Here is a 16,946-nt window from a genome sequence, read left to right as displayed (position 1 = left end):
AACTAATTGGCCTATTAGGAGTTAGGAAATCACATTGAGGCTATTCATCATTCACCACAACTCATGTACAAATTGTGCTCAACTTCAGGAAATTTGACTATGCTGTATTTCTCCATCATGTATGAACGAACTTCATCTCAGAAAGTTTAATTTTGTCCATTCCTGTCTAAGTATCAATTTAATTATACTGTAATTGTTAATTACTATCAAACAATTGTCTCACTAACTGAAATTAACTCAGGTTTTAACTGTTGGACATTTTTAGATTCTTTTAGGTTTTAATTGTTTGAGATTTTATACATGTAAAGCAAGACATTTTCGTTTGTTTTCTGACTACTAAGATTTGTTTGAATCTGTTGACAACTTCACTAGAAGATTACTATTTCCGAGTTTCTAAAAACAGTCAACTTGACCGATTAAGAAAGATACTGAAATAAAAATGGGAAGTGCTGGAGAAACTCAACAGTTCTGGCAGCATCTGTGGAGAAAGAAACAGTATTTTGTGTGTGTCATGAATTATTCAGATGATGAATGGATCCTTTTACTTCTGATATATTTGCCTAAAGATGAGGACACGAATCAATCTTTGCTTATTCAGGTCAAAGCTATCAACTCTAAATATTTATAAATTATGCTTGCACATATGGTTTTCACAAATGGTGGCATTCATGTCACCTTTTTTGTTTCAGACTCATTCAACATCTTGTTCCATATCATGTACTCTCAGTTTCTGTCCACCAAATAGCACAGTGGCAAGGTAAAGCGAATTGCAAATAAACACATACCAAAAATTGTTAAGCCTACAAGTGTTGAAAATATAAATATGAGTGTTCTGGCCAGTATCAATAAAGCACAGAGGTTATTTTGCTGTTCCTGATCCAGATTTATGACTCAAAACTTTGATTAATAATAAAATAACTTCATCTGAAACATTAACTATCTTGCCACGGATGCTGGAAGACTGAAAGATTTACAAAATGTTCTGCTTTTACTTAATATTTGAAACAAATTGACATCATAGTGGAATAGATTGCACAACAACAAAAAACAGAAGTTGCTGGAAAAGTTCAGCAGGTCTGGCAGCATCTGTGAAGAAACAATCAGAGTTAAAGTTTCGCGTCCGGTGACCCTTCCGCAGAACTGAAGGGTCACCTGACCTGAAAGGTTAATTCTATTTTTTCTTCACAGATGCTGCCAGACCTGCTGAATTTTCCAGCAATTTCTGTTTTACTTCCTGATTTACAGCATCCACAGTTCTTTGTTTTTTTTATTTAAATTATATACAAATTTAATTAAACAGACTGGTTTAGACTTCATTTGATATCAATAATGACTTCACAGAAATGGATTTTAAAATGCATCTATGTATGGGAAGAGAGAGAAAGTAAAAAAGAGAGAGAGACGGCTGGCTGAATGGATGAAGGAAGGATGAAGTCCTTAATTTACCAAAGCACTCAGGTCATTCTCATTCATTGACAGCTGAAATTTAACAGCTTTCTTATCGACTATTCTGAAAGCTCCATTTAGATTCAATTCAAAATGAGGTTAACATTCTCTGACTGTATTATTTCACAAGTGAATGTGAAGCGTTGTTAATGCCACAAAAGCAATCCCATTCCAAATGGTGATGCACCATGCCATCTTTAAAATTGGGGACACAGTATCAACAGAAAAAGTGGCAATCTAGATGAGAATGAGGCATCTCTAAATGTTGGAAGTTGGATTATTTTTCAGAGAAATTTGTTTTGTTCTTTCACTTTCCATCTAATCTGCATTGCAGCGTTCCCCTTAACTGCAGCAGCTAGGCTGGAACAAATAAAATATGAGAACATCTTACAGCTATTGGTCTTAAACTATTCTGATTGCAGACACAATAACATAAGAGTGACAGTTAATTTAATGTGCAAAGGCAATGGGGTTATATTGCATTTAAAAACCAAAAGCAATCTTCCATAATTTCATTACATTGACATCTTTGGTACTTTCATGTTCATTGTTAAGTGGACTCAAATTACAATGCCCCGCAATTATCTCAAGTAATTCAGTTGTCACTGCAAAATCAAATCAGCATGGAAATGACCTTTCATGTAGATTTATATTGCAATGAATCTTTTCACTTTTGTTTTATCTGAGAAACACAAGTGGTGAGCCCTTAAAATATGCTGCCTATGTTTAGGCTTCTACAAGTACAACATGTTTAATATCAGTGTGCTCAATGTACCACTGGAAGAAAGGAAACATTGAATGTTGTTTGATGATAAAATTAGTTAAGGATATGCTTTTCTTAAGACAAATAGATTCATCTGATGGGTCTTTATGATCACTCACTGCTTCCTCCACTTCCTTCCTGCATATAATGTTAAAAATCTTTTTGAAGATCCTTTTGAAATAACTCTATCTGCTTCATGGTGCTAGAAATGTGCAGGTCAGCATTAGACACACATATATTGGTCCTATTAGTATTGCTCAAGGCTGACTTAAATATATGTTTTACTAGAAAAAGAACTCAAGTTTCATGGGGATAGGCAGAAATTGGAGTTAAGGTCAGTGACAGAGTAGATGCAAGGAGCCAAACAGCCTACCAGTGCCCCTAATTGCTGTGTATTTCGGTGCTCTTGTGATATGGGACACATATTTATGTTGTATGAAATTCTCACTGTCCCACCACATGGTGAATGTGATAACAAGAGGATATGTATGGCTTTTACTTTCCGTCAATATATTACGCATACCAATGAATAATTAAAATATCATAGAACTACCCACTCCAATAACTTTACTGTATTTGACATTAAATTCTATAACAGCTAAAAATGTATTGATATCATGTCTTTAACATAGTGGGATATCTGAAGGTAGATCATAGCAGCCATGCAAAGCGATATTGAGGCAGATGACCAAAAGCTTTGTCAATGAGGTAGACGTTATCTTAAATGGGGTAAAGGACATATGAAGCCAATGAGGTTTAGTGAGTAAGGAGTTCAAACGTTAGGTCTTGGCACCTGAAGGCACAGCCATCAACTGTATAGTGATCAAAATTGGAAATATGCATGAGGCCAAGTTGACAATGGTACAGATACCTCACAATGTTGTGAGGATGAAGGAGATGACAGCTAGACAGAATAAAAGCAATGGGGGGATTTGCAAAAAACTATCACAGCGTGACTCTACTGAATACCATAGATCAGTGAGTGAAGGGTCATGAATGAATAGGGCTTGGTATAGGTTAGGACACAGAGAGCTGTATTTTGGGGTAGTTCCTTTCAAAACAGAAGGGGGAAAGGACATCAGAGGAAATGGGAGAGCAGAGCAGAGGAGGAGAAGGGGAGCAGTAATGAGGAACATGGGAGAGGAAATTGAAAGTAGCAAGAGGGGAGAAATGAGGTAAGCAGCAGGAAGGGAAGAGAATGGAGGAGAAATTACGCAAGACAGACAGGTGAAGAAAAGGGGAAGAGAGGACGGAGGTAGTGATTTGATGTGTTTAGTACTTTTCCAAGTTGTCTTACCATGTTCAAATTGATTTCTGAGCCTTGAGGCATTGACACACAATTAGGACGATAATTACTCTCAGGGTGCCACAGTTAATTTTAGTCACCATGCCACAAAAATGCAAATGAATTGGGGAGGATAGACAGAAAAGAATCAAGATTGATTCCATGAATAAATGAGGTTAGATGTGATTTATCTGGATTGCAGTTGTAATTTTCAAATACCCTTCATTGAGGTGTCTCATAATAGACTAATGAGTAAAGTCAGAGAATGTGGAGTCAGTGATCAAGACTGACTTCAAGAAAGAAAATAAAGAATGAGAGTAAAGGATAGCTAGCCAGAGTAGTAGGAAGTGAGAAGTTTTTTTTTACAATAAGCAACACTGGGATCAATGCAGTTTGCTATTCACCATTTACATGACTTATTTGGGCCTTGGAATCATAAACATGACTTCTAAATTTGAGGATGACACCAAATTAGGGGAGATAGCTAATAATAGGGAAGGCTGCAATGAATCCTAGGAGAATATTAATGAACTTGCAAAATTCACAAAGTTCAACACAGATAAGGTGAGATCATATATTGTAGTAGACAGAACAAGGGGTCAATATTATTTGAAAATTGCAAATTCCAGATGAGGTAGAGGAAAAACAGATCCTGGTTTACAAAATGGACCAATTACTAAAATTTGCATCAGTGGTTAGCAAGGCCATAAAAAGGCGAATTAAGCAGTCTTGCTTCATTCTACTGAAATAGAATCGAAAAATGTAGTATTTTATGCTGAAGATTGATTGAGCCTCGGTTAGACAAAATTTGAAGTCTTCCATGCAATTCTGACTGTCATATAATAAAAAATGATATGGGGGCACTTGAGAGAGAGCAAAGATCGACAGAGATAACATCAGAAATGCACATATGTGAGTACACATATCAGAAAATTATTCATAGGCCGAGTTTCCTCTCTTGAAAAAGCCTGACAGGGTGACCTATATAAGATTTTGATAAAAGTGGATGCGAGACTGTTTTCTCTGATGGGGAAGAACACTTCAGTACAGAATTCAACAGCATATCTTACCCAGAAAGCAATGTGAAATTCCCTAGCTCAGGAACTGACTGAATTGAATAGTGTAGATGCATTTACGGAAGAGCTATGAGGGAGAAGTGCATACAGGGTAATACATGTGATGTGATAAATTACGTATTCAGATGAGCAAATATAGGAGGCGGCATGAATACAGCATAAACTTTGGCAAAGGCTGAATGGTTTATTCTCATGCTACACATCCTACGTAACCTACTCACTGTGAGGATCATTAGGGAAAGATGAGTTTTCAGTGGTACAGGTAATGCGGTTATTGATGAAACTATATTCATAAATGTTATCTATTTACCTTGAAAATTAAAATTACCATTTCAAACAGCAGGACATAGTGAATCCAAATTAGTGAAAAGTATATTTAAAATATAAATACTCCACAGAGTATTTGCTATTCAAACAGTGATAAAGCTTTTTTTGTTGAGTTCCTGAGGTGCAGTGTGTAGCTGTGTGCAACCAGTGAACTAGACGCTTGGGGTTCAAGCTAATGTTCAAACGAAGGTGTATTCAAGATGCAGCTAAAAATCGGTTGCATATAACTTCTGAATTCTTTCAACAGATGCCAATGACAGACGATGAGTGGGAGATCCTTCTTGTCATCCAGTTCATGGAAAGAAAGTTGGAGCCTCCACCATCATTATCCACTGCTCCAAGCTACAACATGCACTGAAACATGAATGCTGCTACAGGAACTTGGTGGCAGCAGGTGGACTCAGCTGATGCTCAGATTGTGGCTGAGAGCCAGTGCCATCCATATTCTGGCTAGGCTGCATTTGGCTCTGACATGCTCACCTTGAGCACTTGGTGGTACCATGGAATGGACTTGTCCTTTGGACAGGGAACTGAGAAAAGAGGTAATAAATGTCCACCATACCACTGGCCAAAAGCCAGCCCGCATTTTTGCTGAGGTCCTAATGTTGCATGTTCACCTAAAGACACCCTTTGTGTGAAGATTAAATTGGTCGGAATGCCAGTGGTTCCATCTCTAACTGAGAACAAAAAAACTATAAGCGAGAAAACCTCAACGGGTTAAACCTCGACTCAAAAGAAATTCCGACTATTTCAGGCTTCTCCGGCTAACACCAATCCGTTCCCATTGTTGGACCGAGTGCTAATAACAGGGCTGTGTGTGTGGGTGTGAGTGTGTGTGTGTGTACAAGAGATAAGGGTCTATGTTGCGCCTGGAGGGGCAACATTCAGTACGATGGATGAGTATTAGGTAAACGGATTTCAATTTATTTACAGAGACCTCCAGCTGACGGCACAGAGTGTGATACCCTGGAAAGCCTAGTAGAAGGTACTTTATGTTTAATGTCACTGCAAAAAAAAACAGTATTAACTTGACCGACTGCTGTAAATCCAACAACAGCACTGGTTGGATTTCGAGTATCAGATCTGGCATTATTTTACGAAAATAAATGGAGTGATTGTTTTGGCAGCTTCGGTTCTGAAAAAGCCATCCACACAAGGTGAAGCAGATCCCGCGCTCTGGAAGGTTTTGGAGGGAGGGTAAAGAGTGCAATCTGATTTACTGATAACTGCAGAGACAAATCCCTCCAAGTTTGGAGGGAGCTTTCTCTCTATCCAACTCTCCCTAGTCGGGGCAAAAGCCCCTAAGGAGGAATCTGACAGGCCACCAGCACCTTAATCTGCAGCTGGAAGGATATCTCCTTCTGTCAGGGCTCTCTGCAGTCTGTTTTAAAAGTCCAGCTACAGGCAGCCTGACCTGATCTGGGTCATATTCTCTTCCTCTCTCCAACATCAGATTCCCCTGTCTCTCGGGTCCGACTAACACCCCCTCTCCCTCTACCGGGTCCGACTGACACCCCCGCCCGGGTCCAACTGACACCCCCTCCTCCTCTACCGGGTCAGAGTGACACCCCTCTCCCTCTCCTGGGTCCAACTGACACCCCGTCTCCCTCACCCTCTCCCGGCTAAGACTGACATCCCCTCTCCCTTACCCTCTCCCGGGTCCAACTGACACCCCCTCTCCCTCACCCGGCTAAGACTGACACCTCCTCTCCCTCACCCTCTCCCGGGTCCGACTGACACCCCTTCTCCCTCACCCGGCTAAGACTGACACCCCCTCTCTCTCTCCCGGGTCCGACTGACACCCCCTCTCCCTCACCCGGCTAAGACTGACACCCCCTCTCTCTCTCCCGGGTCCGACTGACACCCCCTCTCCCTCACCCTCTCCCAGCTAAGACTGACACCCCCTCTCCCTCACCCTCTCCCGGGTCCGACTGACACCCCCTCTCCCTCTCCTGGGTCAGACTGACACCCCCTCCCCCTCACCCCTGGGTCAGACTGACAAGCTTTCTCCCTCCCACTCTCGCTCTCCTGGGTCAGACCGGACCCTCTCTCCCCGGGTCAGACTGCCACTCCACCCACCCTCCTCCCTTCCCGGGTCAGAGCGGACCATCCCTCCCTTCCCTCTCCTGGGTCAAACCCCGCCTCCCATCTCCCCACCCCCTCGGGTCCGTCTGGCCCCACTTTACCTCCCTCCTGAGTCAGTCTTGCCCTCTGTCTCTCTGTGGTCCAACTGTCACCCTCCCAACCCCGTCTCTCCCGGGTCAAACTGTCACCCCCCCAACCCCTTCTCTCCCGGCTCAAACTGTACTCCCCCTCAACCCCGTCTCTCCCAGCTCAAACTGTACCCCCCCAGCCCCATCCTCTCCTGGCTCAAACTGTACTCCCCCCCAACCCCTTCTCTCCCGGCTCAAACTGTACTCCCCCTCAACCCCGTCTCTCCCGGCTCAAACTGTACCCCCCAGCCCCGTCCTCTCCCGGCTCAAACTGTACCCCCCAGCCCCGTCCTCTCCCGGCTCAAACTGTACTCCCCCTCAACCCCGTCTCTCCCGGCTCAAACTGTACTCCCCCTCAACCCCGTCTCTCCCGGCTCAAACTGTACTCCCCCTCAACCCCGTCTCTCCCGGCTCAAACTGTAGCCCCCCAGCCCCGTCCTCTCCCGGCTCAAACTGTACCCCCCCCAACCCCGTCTCTCCCGGCTCAAACTGTAGCCCCCCAGCCCCGTCCTCTCCCGGCTCAAACTGTACTCCCCCTCAACCCCGTCTCTCCCTGCTCAAACTGTAGCCCCCCAGCCCCGTCCTCTCCCGGCTCAAACTGTACCCCCCCAGCCCCGTCCTCTCCCAGCTCAAACTGTTCCCCCCCCCCCCCAGCCCCGTCCTCTCCCGGCTCAAACTGTACCCCCCCAACCCTGTCTCTCCCGGCTCAAAGTGTACCCCGCCAAACCCCGTCTCAAACTGTACCCCCCCAGCCCCGTCCTCTCCCGGCTCAAACTGTACCCCCCCAACCCTGTCTCTCCCGGCTCAAAGTGTACCCCGCCAAACCCCGTCTCAAACTGTACCCCCCCAGCCCCGTCCTCTCCCGGCTCAAACTGTCACCACCCCCCCCCCCCCCCCCTGCCCCGTCTCTCCCGGGTGAAATTCTTCTTCCTGTACTACTCTGTACTATTTTAGTTCTTGTAGAGCCGGTTGGAGGTCTGTTTGCTCCAGTCCTGGCTGTGCCCGGTTTGAGACGAATTCTCGCTCGAACTCCGCAAGAATCAGACTGAACTCGCTTCTCAGACATTGCGTTATTTTGCATTTTTTTTAGACTTGTTTAGGTCTTCCGATCAATGTTCGCCACCTGCGAAATTTCAGGAAAAATATTGCCGGATGAACTTTTCCCAGTAGGTTCCAGAAACTGACAGAGCGCCAGAAGGATTGTCTTTTAATGTTAATAATAACAAATAAATGTGAGGAAAGAAAGAGGGAAAAAGTGCACGCAAAAGCGTTTCTGCGTCGTACTGCCGCTGAGAGTACTGTTTGAAATGTCCCTAATCCATCCGAAGTAATCCTTTACAGTTCCCAAAAACGAGAACTCCACAAACACCACCACCGACACGTTTTAAAAAATGCTTCTCACACCCGGAACCAATTTAACTTTTTTTAAAATCAGTAATTAACACAATCGAGCGAACCAATGTTACAAATTTACAATTTTGGGCGGTTAAGAATTGTTCAAAAAATAACATGTACAACTTACAGGAAATTTCGACTGCTCCGCAAATACATCGAAACATGACAGAATCCGTTCTTTCTTTACGTTGCTGAAAAGAAACGAATTTTCGCAACCCAGACCAGGAAATATCTTACCTTAGTGATTTAGCCTGTTGCTTTTACTTATCGTAGTTGAAAGCTCAGTTTAAATTCCTTGCATTTGCAGTGCTGGGGCTTAGCTTTTAAGAAAAAGGCACTGCTGATTCAGTCTTCGTATAAATTTGGTGTGAATTCTGGAGCACTGAACCGGCTTTGTGCCTGCACCAAGATTCAGTGTTGGCTGATAGACCTCGGTCCACTTCGTGGTGTCTGGCTCGCAACGGGACTAGCCAGCAACCAGCTTTAAGAGGGATTTTTGCAAACGTACCGGGCTCCTGCCGAGCACGGCTACATCTATGCTGCTGGACTGCTTGCGCCACACCATTCTGTCTCCAAAGGCATGCTTCGCCTAGTACCGCGCAATAGGAGCTGACCCCATTCCTGCGCTACAAATTTCAGCCGAGCAAGAGCAACGCTGGGGTTTCAAAATAAGCTCGTCCGTTTGCAGAGAATCCGGGACAGAAATCGATGGTCGACCAGTCACTTAAAAGTCCGCTTTCACCGCAAGCGGTTCATTCTGCGCACCTCACAGAAAAGTTCGGGGAGAAAAGGATGGTGATTGATAAAACACCCCCGAGTGTCAAAGCTTAACCTTTCCTCTGTGGTAAAGTGCCCGTCGCTTCCCCGCACAATCCAGGACCTCCTTTCACAATGGCCTGAATGAGACCGGCTTTCTAAAGTAATAAAAAAGAACAAGAGCAAATTTGCTGCCCAACCTCTCCCGAGAACAGGATGCATTAATCTGAAACATGAGTAGAATTGCTAACGAGAAAGCCTATCCGACATCCTCACTGAGCCGTAATTCAAATCCTCTTTTTTTAATACTGATGGAAATGCATTGATTTCTGCAACTTGCTGAGTTCATGGTATGCTAATCTTTTGCTTATTCCAAACTAAACTAAAGAATCGTATAAATTGCCATGCAAAGCCAATCAAACTAAAATTGATATTTTGTTTCATTCTGCACAGTTTTTTTCATTAGGGCGTTCAAAATATTTTCATTAATCTTAATTCTACCCTAAAACAGTAATCATACACTGTGACTTTTATCATTGGAATATTCCAATTGGAGCTATCCTGCAAAGAGGAATACAACTATTGACCTGTGCATTGATCTCTTTCATCACCCAATTGGATAATACAGGATGATTAATTACTCACAATGTGCATTTAATATTTAACAGAGTAAATGTATCATCAATTCCAACAGATCCAAAAAATGAAACTCTTAGTATAGACTAGACTATTCAATTAAAACTGTATATTTATTGTGGAGAATCTATGTCAGTGGGTTGGACTTGAAGGATATACATTTCTCCCCCAGACAACAATTTCTTTGCAAGTCTCCCAGATGTGAATAAACTATGCCATTTTCATTTTGAATCATAGAATCTCTGCAGTGTGGAAGCAGGCTATTTGACCCATCAAGTTCACACTGACCCTCTGCACAGAACCTCATCCAAACCCACCCCTTATCCTATCCCTGTAACCCTGCACTTCCCATGGCTAATCCACTGAGCCTGCATATCCTGGACCCTATGGGCAATTTAGCATGGCCAATCCACCTAACTTGCATATTTTCAGACTGCGGGAAGAAACTGGAGGACACCCAGGCAGATGAGGGGAGCATGTGCAAACTCCTCACAGACAGTGACCTGAGGGTGGAATTGAACCAGGGTCCCTGGCACTGTGAAGCAACTATGCCAACCACTGAGTCACCGTGCTACCCCATTTAGAATCTCTATAGTGTGGAAACAGGCCACTTTGCCAGTCAGGTCCACACTAATACTCTGAAGAACATCCCACCCAGATTCACCACCCCTTTCCCATATTTCCCATGGCTAACCCACTTAACCTGTACAATCCTGGTCACCATGGGCAGTTTAGCATGACCAATCCAGCGACCTGTGTAGGGTTTGCACACTATCCCTGTGTCTTTGGACAGTGAGAGGAAACCAGAACACCTGGAGGAAACCCACACAGACACAGGTACAATGTGCAAACTCTTACACAGACAGTCGCCCAAGTCTGGAATCAAGCCCTCATTTATGGAAAGAAGGTTTGAGAATTATTCTCAGACTTGCAATTTGTTGTTGTAAGTGGTTTATACAACAAATTTCATTTATTGCATTGCTGATACAGATGGGACAGTTCAATGCTTAATTACCAAAGATCCCACAATCACTTGAGTGAAAATAGTGCCACATTTAAATTCATACAGCCTTTTCAAATATAAAGCATCATTTTTTACACGAAATCATGAACTTTCTGTTAGTACTTAACTGCTGTGAATAATCACTTGCAGAATTTCGCAGATTACATCTATTATTGCAGGGTAGATGAAGCAGTGGCATTTCACTGTACAGTACAGGGCACCTAAATATATAATTATAGGCAAATAACACTAATCAATTAAAAATAACATGCATAATAAAAGCATCCAGGAATAGCTTTTACAGTTTTTGTTACTCGTTTTTGTGCAATCCATGCCAGAATATGAATTTAACACTCCCCATCTTTAAGGAAGACACTTTTATATTGTATAATCCTTTAGATGAACAAACCAATGCAATTCCAAAGCTTTGATGTCTAGAAAATTCACATTGCATCAGATATGCCTGAATTCTGTTACAGTCAATGGTGGCCTTGAAAAAATATAAGATGCTAGCACATCCCACACCAACTAAAACGTTTTATTTATATCACCTGAATGATTCAGACTCAGGGAGGGCTTCTTCCCTTCCCTAAATGGTGTGAACAATAGCATGAATATAAGAAAATATGTTGAGAATGAAAATATTGGAACCTCAGTCCAGAAAATGATTCTAACCTTCCCCTTCAGCTTTAAATACAAATTCAAAATCTTACTATTTGGCAGCAACTACCTCATTTCTAGTTGTACGTGTAAATTGTTAACCCCCATTTCACATCATTTCTATGCCACTTACAATTCTCCACTCCTCTCCTGAGAAACTAGATGGTATAAATTCCTAACTTGTGAATGAGATCAGGTATCTGGCAGCTGCAGCTCACCCACTGCTTGCCCTGACCTTCCTTTAACTCTGCCTTCATCACAATTTCTCTATATACTCCACGGACCTCATCTTTTGTCCAAGCATTGTAACATGGGCAAACCACCAGCCTCACCACATCATCATGTCTACTCTCTGTACAATACATACCCTGTCAGACATTCAGGACTTCACTTTGGAGACGAGGGTCACTTACAACATACGTGCACCAGACCGGTTGCTTTGTGTGCAGGAACACATATACAACTCAGGCATTTAAACAGGATGCATCTTACAGCTATGATCATGATTTCCTACTGTTCACTTGATGCCCGTCAGCCTCAGTGGCTAGCATCGCTCAGTAGCACAGATGGTGAGACAGACAGCTTGCAACAACAGGGAACAATGAGCAATCAAAGGGGTGGACATGTCTCCGTAAGCCACATTGCTACTTCAATGTCACATCCACAGCACTTACCAGCAGCTTATGCAGCAAACATATTGTATGTGCTTCAAACAAAGGATATATCTGAAAGGTAATAGGTAGCTGTCTTTGATAGAGTCAAGTGGGACTACAATAAGTCAGGAATTGCTGCCAGAGTCAGTAAACAGACACATCCAATTTCTGTCCAGGGGTATGGCCACTGTGCAGCCGCTGACCAGAGTGTGGAGATGCGTGTCATTCTATATGGGGTTTGAGCCGCAGTCACTCCTGCAGATCAAGTGCCACTAGCGAGGGACCATCAGTCTTGGGACTGGGTATTTCTTCCTTCAATGAGACTGAGGGAGGGATTGAGTTGATGGAAGTGAATGGAAGATCAGTGTTTGATGCAGGATAGGTGGTGAAGTATCTCCAGTAAGTGAGTAGGAAGTGGAGAAGGTAAGAAAGATCATGAATTTGGGAGAGTGACAGAAGTTGACTAGACACACTGCATGCAATATCAAGAGTTATAGTTCATAACCCTTGGTAAGATCAGTGTGCGGTGGCAAAGTTAGAGGGAATGGTAGCCCTGTGAGTGTGTGAGATATTAGAGAGAAGATGGTGGCACTTAATCGTCTGGAGTACAGAATATTTTTGCACTGCTTCCTGTACTGCTGGACATTCTGCTTCACTTGGAACACAGCATTGACCCAGGCAGCTATCCGGGTAGGTCTGGTAATGTGGCCTCCTTTGGAGAACTACCATCTTGTCAAATGGACTTCCAGGTCCCTATCCATGAAGCAAAGTATGAACTTTGCTTTCTTCACCATGTCCTCCGTGACATTGTGGAATATCATAGTGTGTGAAGCAGTGCCTTGCAGTGGTGTGTGGCTGGGCTTTAAATTTGGTGTCCGCAGCATGAATGCCGAGAGGTCCCAGCAGGAGCACATATTTCCACCTCTCTAGGCTTATGTTGTCTACAAGGAGAGTGATGAAGAGCACAGTTGAGTAAGTACTGACATTAAGAATAGATGGTTCAGTGGGAAAAATTGTACCGAGCCATAGTGGATCAAGTGTCATCACTCATTCAACATAACACTAATTCAAAATGGGAAAGTATCAAGGGGAAATCCTTTCACTTTCACACTGCATAACACACAGTAGAAGAGATAGGTTTATGGAACTCAGAATGTGTGTTACAATGGTCACCAACGATGGAAAAAATGATGGAGATGGAAGGAGTAAAGATCCTTGTGTAGCTCTCTCTGACTGTACTGGTCAATCCCAAGAATGGACTACATTTAAATAATTGTACTTAGAGGAGCGTTTAGGCTGCCATTGTATCCTTTTAGCAAAGCTACACTGAGAACACATATCATACTTCCTGTATTCCATTCAACTTTTGCAAAAGAAATCCTGAAAGTCTTTAGTAAAAAAAAAATTTGGAACTGCAATGTTCATTTTTTAATGTTCTGTTTTTCCTATTTTAATATGTAATTTGTTTGAATACAGCATTACTTTTCTTTGTGAAATTTCACCTTAGCATTGTTTTGTACTTTCAGGCCTGGATGTGAATATCTAATTTAAAAAAATAGAAATTTGGCTTTAACACACACAAACAAATTGGGAGAAACACATTAAGGTCACACCAAAAAAATCCAAAATCTGAAAAATTGTCTCTTCAACAAAACAGAAAGAAAAAGAATTTGTTCATTAATAAATGAAATGGTTGCCATAGAACTTTGTTAATTATATTACTACAGTATGTAGGCAGGAAAATAGTGACACAATCTAAGCTATCACAAGGTGAAAGGATTAAGTTAGTTAAAATTAGTTTGGAAATTAGTCTTGGAAAAAAATTAGTTTGAGCTCTTGCTCAGATTGAACAGTGATTTGCAGAGTTCATCTTTGCTATGAAGCATCCATTTATCTGTATAATCCTCAGGATCTTGAGAATTATATTTCCTTGGATAGGTATGACATACAGTACGAATTTAAACAAATTTACTTTTTTCAACTCATGCTAAAAGGCACCATGATTAACTTGTTGGTGGTCTTGGCATCAGCATTTACTGCACATAAAATCAAAGTAACCTTTGTACTCAATTGTTCTCCGAGTAGAACAGCAGCTTTGCTAATTATAAGATAACAAAGTGTGAAGCTGGATGAATACAGCAGGCCAAGCAGCATCTCAGGAACACAAAAGCTGACGTTTCGGGCCTAGACCCTTCATCAGAGAGCAAATTAGTTGTCCTGTAGTTTGTTGAGTGGAGATGCATGTTTTAGCAGATGTGGATGTTGATGACTGAGAGCCCATGGTGCTTTAATGTTCACACCCAAGTAAACATACGTGTTTGATAAAAGAATATTAATACTGCTTTTTTAAAGATGTCTGGGTATAAATGATTACATATTAGGAAATGACAATCCATGCAGCCAAACAGGTGATAGCAAACGCCTTGAACAATTGGACCAAGAAATGACAGGAAAACATGGTGAGCAAATACTTTAAGTAAGTAGAGATTTTGCAAGACTGATTTAATAGCCCTTTATACATTTTTTTCTTCCCCCAAACAGTAGGTCTTGCCAGAGGCATTGCTACAGATTTAATGTCATGGAAAAAAATGTTTTCAATAAAAGATTATGTCCCATGTGAGATTGACTATTGCTTGAAGCTTACTCACTGTGACCCTATTGTGGCCTTCGCGCATCAATGATAGTCAATTTTCTGAAGGTCACTGATTCAGAAGGATCTTCTTTTTCATGAATGTAGCAGCTTGTTGCCCGTACATAATTGCCCTCAAGCTGATGGCTTATGAGACCATTTCGGTATGGCATTTAACAGTCAACCACATTGCTGTGCATCTGAAGAAAAGGCAGAAAAATTCTAACCCAACCGATTACTGCCACATAAATCTACTCTTAATCGTGATGAAGTTGATGAAACATCTTGTCAACAGTACTTTCCCAGTAATAAACTGCTCATTTTGGGCTCTTGTGGTGCAGTGGCAGTGTCCCTGCCTTCAAGTTCAAATTCTACATGGTAGGTTCAAGTCCACCTGCTCCAGAGGTATGTAATAACATGATGAGAAAGTATAAAAAGGGGGAAAAAATCTGCTCACTGATGTTTAGTTTGGCTTCTGCCACGACCTTAGACCTCATTGCAGCCTTGGTCATAATATAGACAAAAAAGCTGAACTCAATGAGATGAGAGTGACATCAAGGCAGAAGGTAAGCAAGTGTGACATTACAAAACCCAAGCAAAGTTTGAGTCACCGGGCATCAGGGAACACTTTCCACCGGCTGGAGCCATATTTAATATAAAGGGAAAATGTTGGCGGCTGCTGAAGGTCAGTTATCCCAATCCCATGATATTGTTCCATGAGTTCCCTGGGATATTAACCAAGTCCCAATCATCTTCCTCAATGATCCACAATTATAAGGTTAGAAGTGGGGATGTTTCGGAAGCATTTGTGACTCCTGAGATACTGAAGCACTGTATACCCACGTCCAGAAAGTTGTGGAAAATATCCATGCTTGGTGATAACCGCAACATAACATTCACACCACATAAATGCCAGGCAATGAGCATCTCCAACAAGAGAGAATCCAACCATCTTCCCTTGACATTCCAAGACATTAGCATTGCTGAATCCCCTATGAACATCCTTTGATGATATCACTGAGCAGAAGCTGAACTGGAATGGAAACATAAATACCATGGCAACCAAAGCAGACTGGACGCTGGATATTCTCTAGTGAATTCTGCAAAGAGCCCACCTTCTTCAAGGCACAAGTCAGGAAAGTAATGGATTACTCCCAACTTGTGTAGACAAGTACAGCTCCAACAACTTGTAGTAGCTTGACACCATCTAAGACTTGATTGGCAACCCATCAGTACTCACTCCCTTCCTTACTGATGCACAATGACAGCAATGTGTACTGCATACAAGGTGCACTGCAGAAACCCATCAAAGTTTCTTCAACAGCATCTCTAAAATCTATGACCTCCTCCATCTAGAAGGACCATGAGCACAGGTACATTGGAACACACCACTTGCAAGTTTCTCACCAGACCACACATCATCCTGACTCATATTCCTTCACTGCTGCCAGATCAAAATCCTGGAACTTACTTCCTAACAGCACCGTGAGGGTATACCTACAACACAGGGACTGCAATGGCTCTAGGGAGGTTATCACCATCTCAAGGGCAATTAGGTTGGGCCATAACTACTGGCCTTGCCTATGGTACCCACAAATAAACAAATAAAAAATAAAGTCACATATAAGCCAGACCAGATAAGGATGGCAAATTTCCTTCTCTCAAAGACGAAAGTGCATAAGACGGGTTATGATAGCCACTGATCAAAGTTTCATGGTCTCCCTTTGCTAACTTTTCAATTCCAGTAATATTTATTCAAGTTAAATTCCACCTGGGTGTAGATATCTGGGTGGAATTTGAACCCCTATCCTCAGACAGCATTAGCCTAGGTCTTTGGATTATTAGCAAGTGACCACAACATCACTATTGGTTCTCTCATGCTGTTCTAGGCATTCCACATATAAAACCATCCCGTTTAGTGTTTTGTTTTCCATTCTTAACTTGGTTTTCTTTTTAGGTCATGTTACTCCTTCAAAAATCACAGTCCCCAATTTAAAAGGTCTGTGATGTATTTCCAATTTTGGACTGTGTGAGGCTTGATCTTTTTGCATTCAAAGGACCCAATGGACCTTATGTCTAGCACTATTTATTCAATTCAAGGGAA

The 16,946-nt window shown here is 42.3% G+C and overlaps 1 protein-coding gene across 6 annotated transcripts in view; it reads right to left on the bottom strand.

Annotated features, from left to right (window-relative positions):
• The window catches only part of frmpd4 (FERM and PDZ domain containing 4), a 586,853-nt gene that overhangs the window by 416,006 nt on the left and 153,901 nt on the right, over positions 1–16,946 (bottom strand). Inside the window, exon 1 of one of the 6 annotated variants that reach the window (XM_048541179.2) lies at positions 8,743–9,510. The exons of the other annotated variants lie outside the window; for them this stretch is intronic. The gene's annotated coding sequence lies outside the window, so the exon portion shown is untranslated. Of the gene's footprint in view, positions 1–8,742; positions 9,511–16,946 lie in introns of those variants that run through there. 6 annotated transcript variants of the gene reach the window in all.

The sequence above is a fragment of the Stegostoma tigrinum genome, chromosome 12, assembly GCF_030684315.1.
Source record: "Stegostoma tigrinum isolate sSteTig4 chromosome 12, sSteTig4.hap1, whole genome shotgun sequence".
NCBI classification, from domain to species: domain Eukaryota; kingdom Metazoa; phylum Chordata; class Chondrichthyes; order Orectolobiformes; family Stegostomatidae; genus Stegostoma; species Stegostoma tigrinum.
Note: the sequence above shows the minus strand (reverse complement) of the source record. Positions and strands in the feature narration are given on the sequence as shown.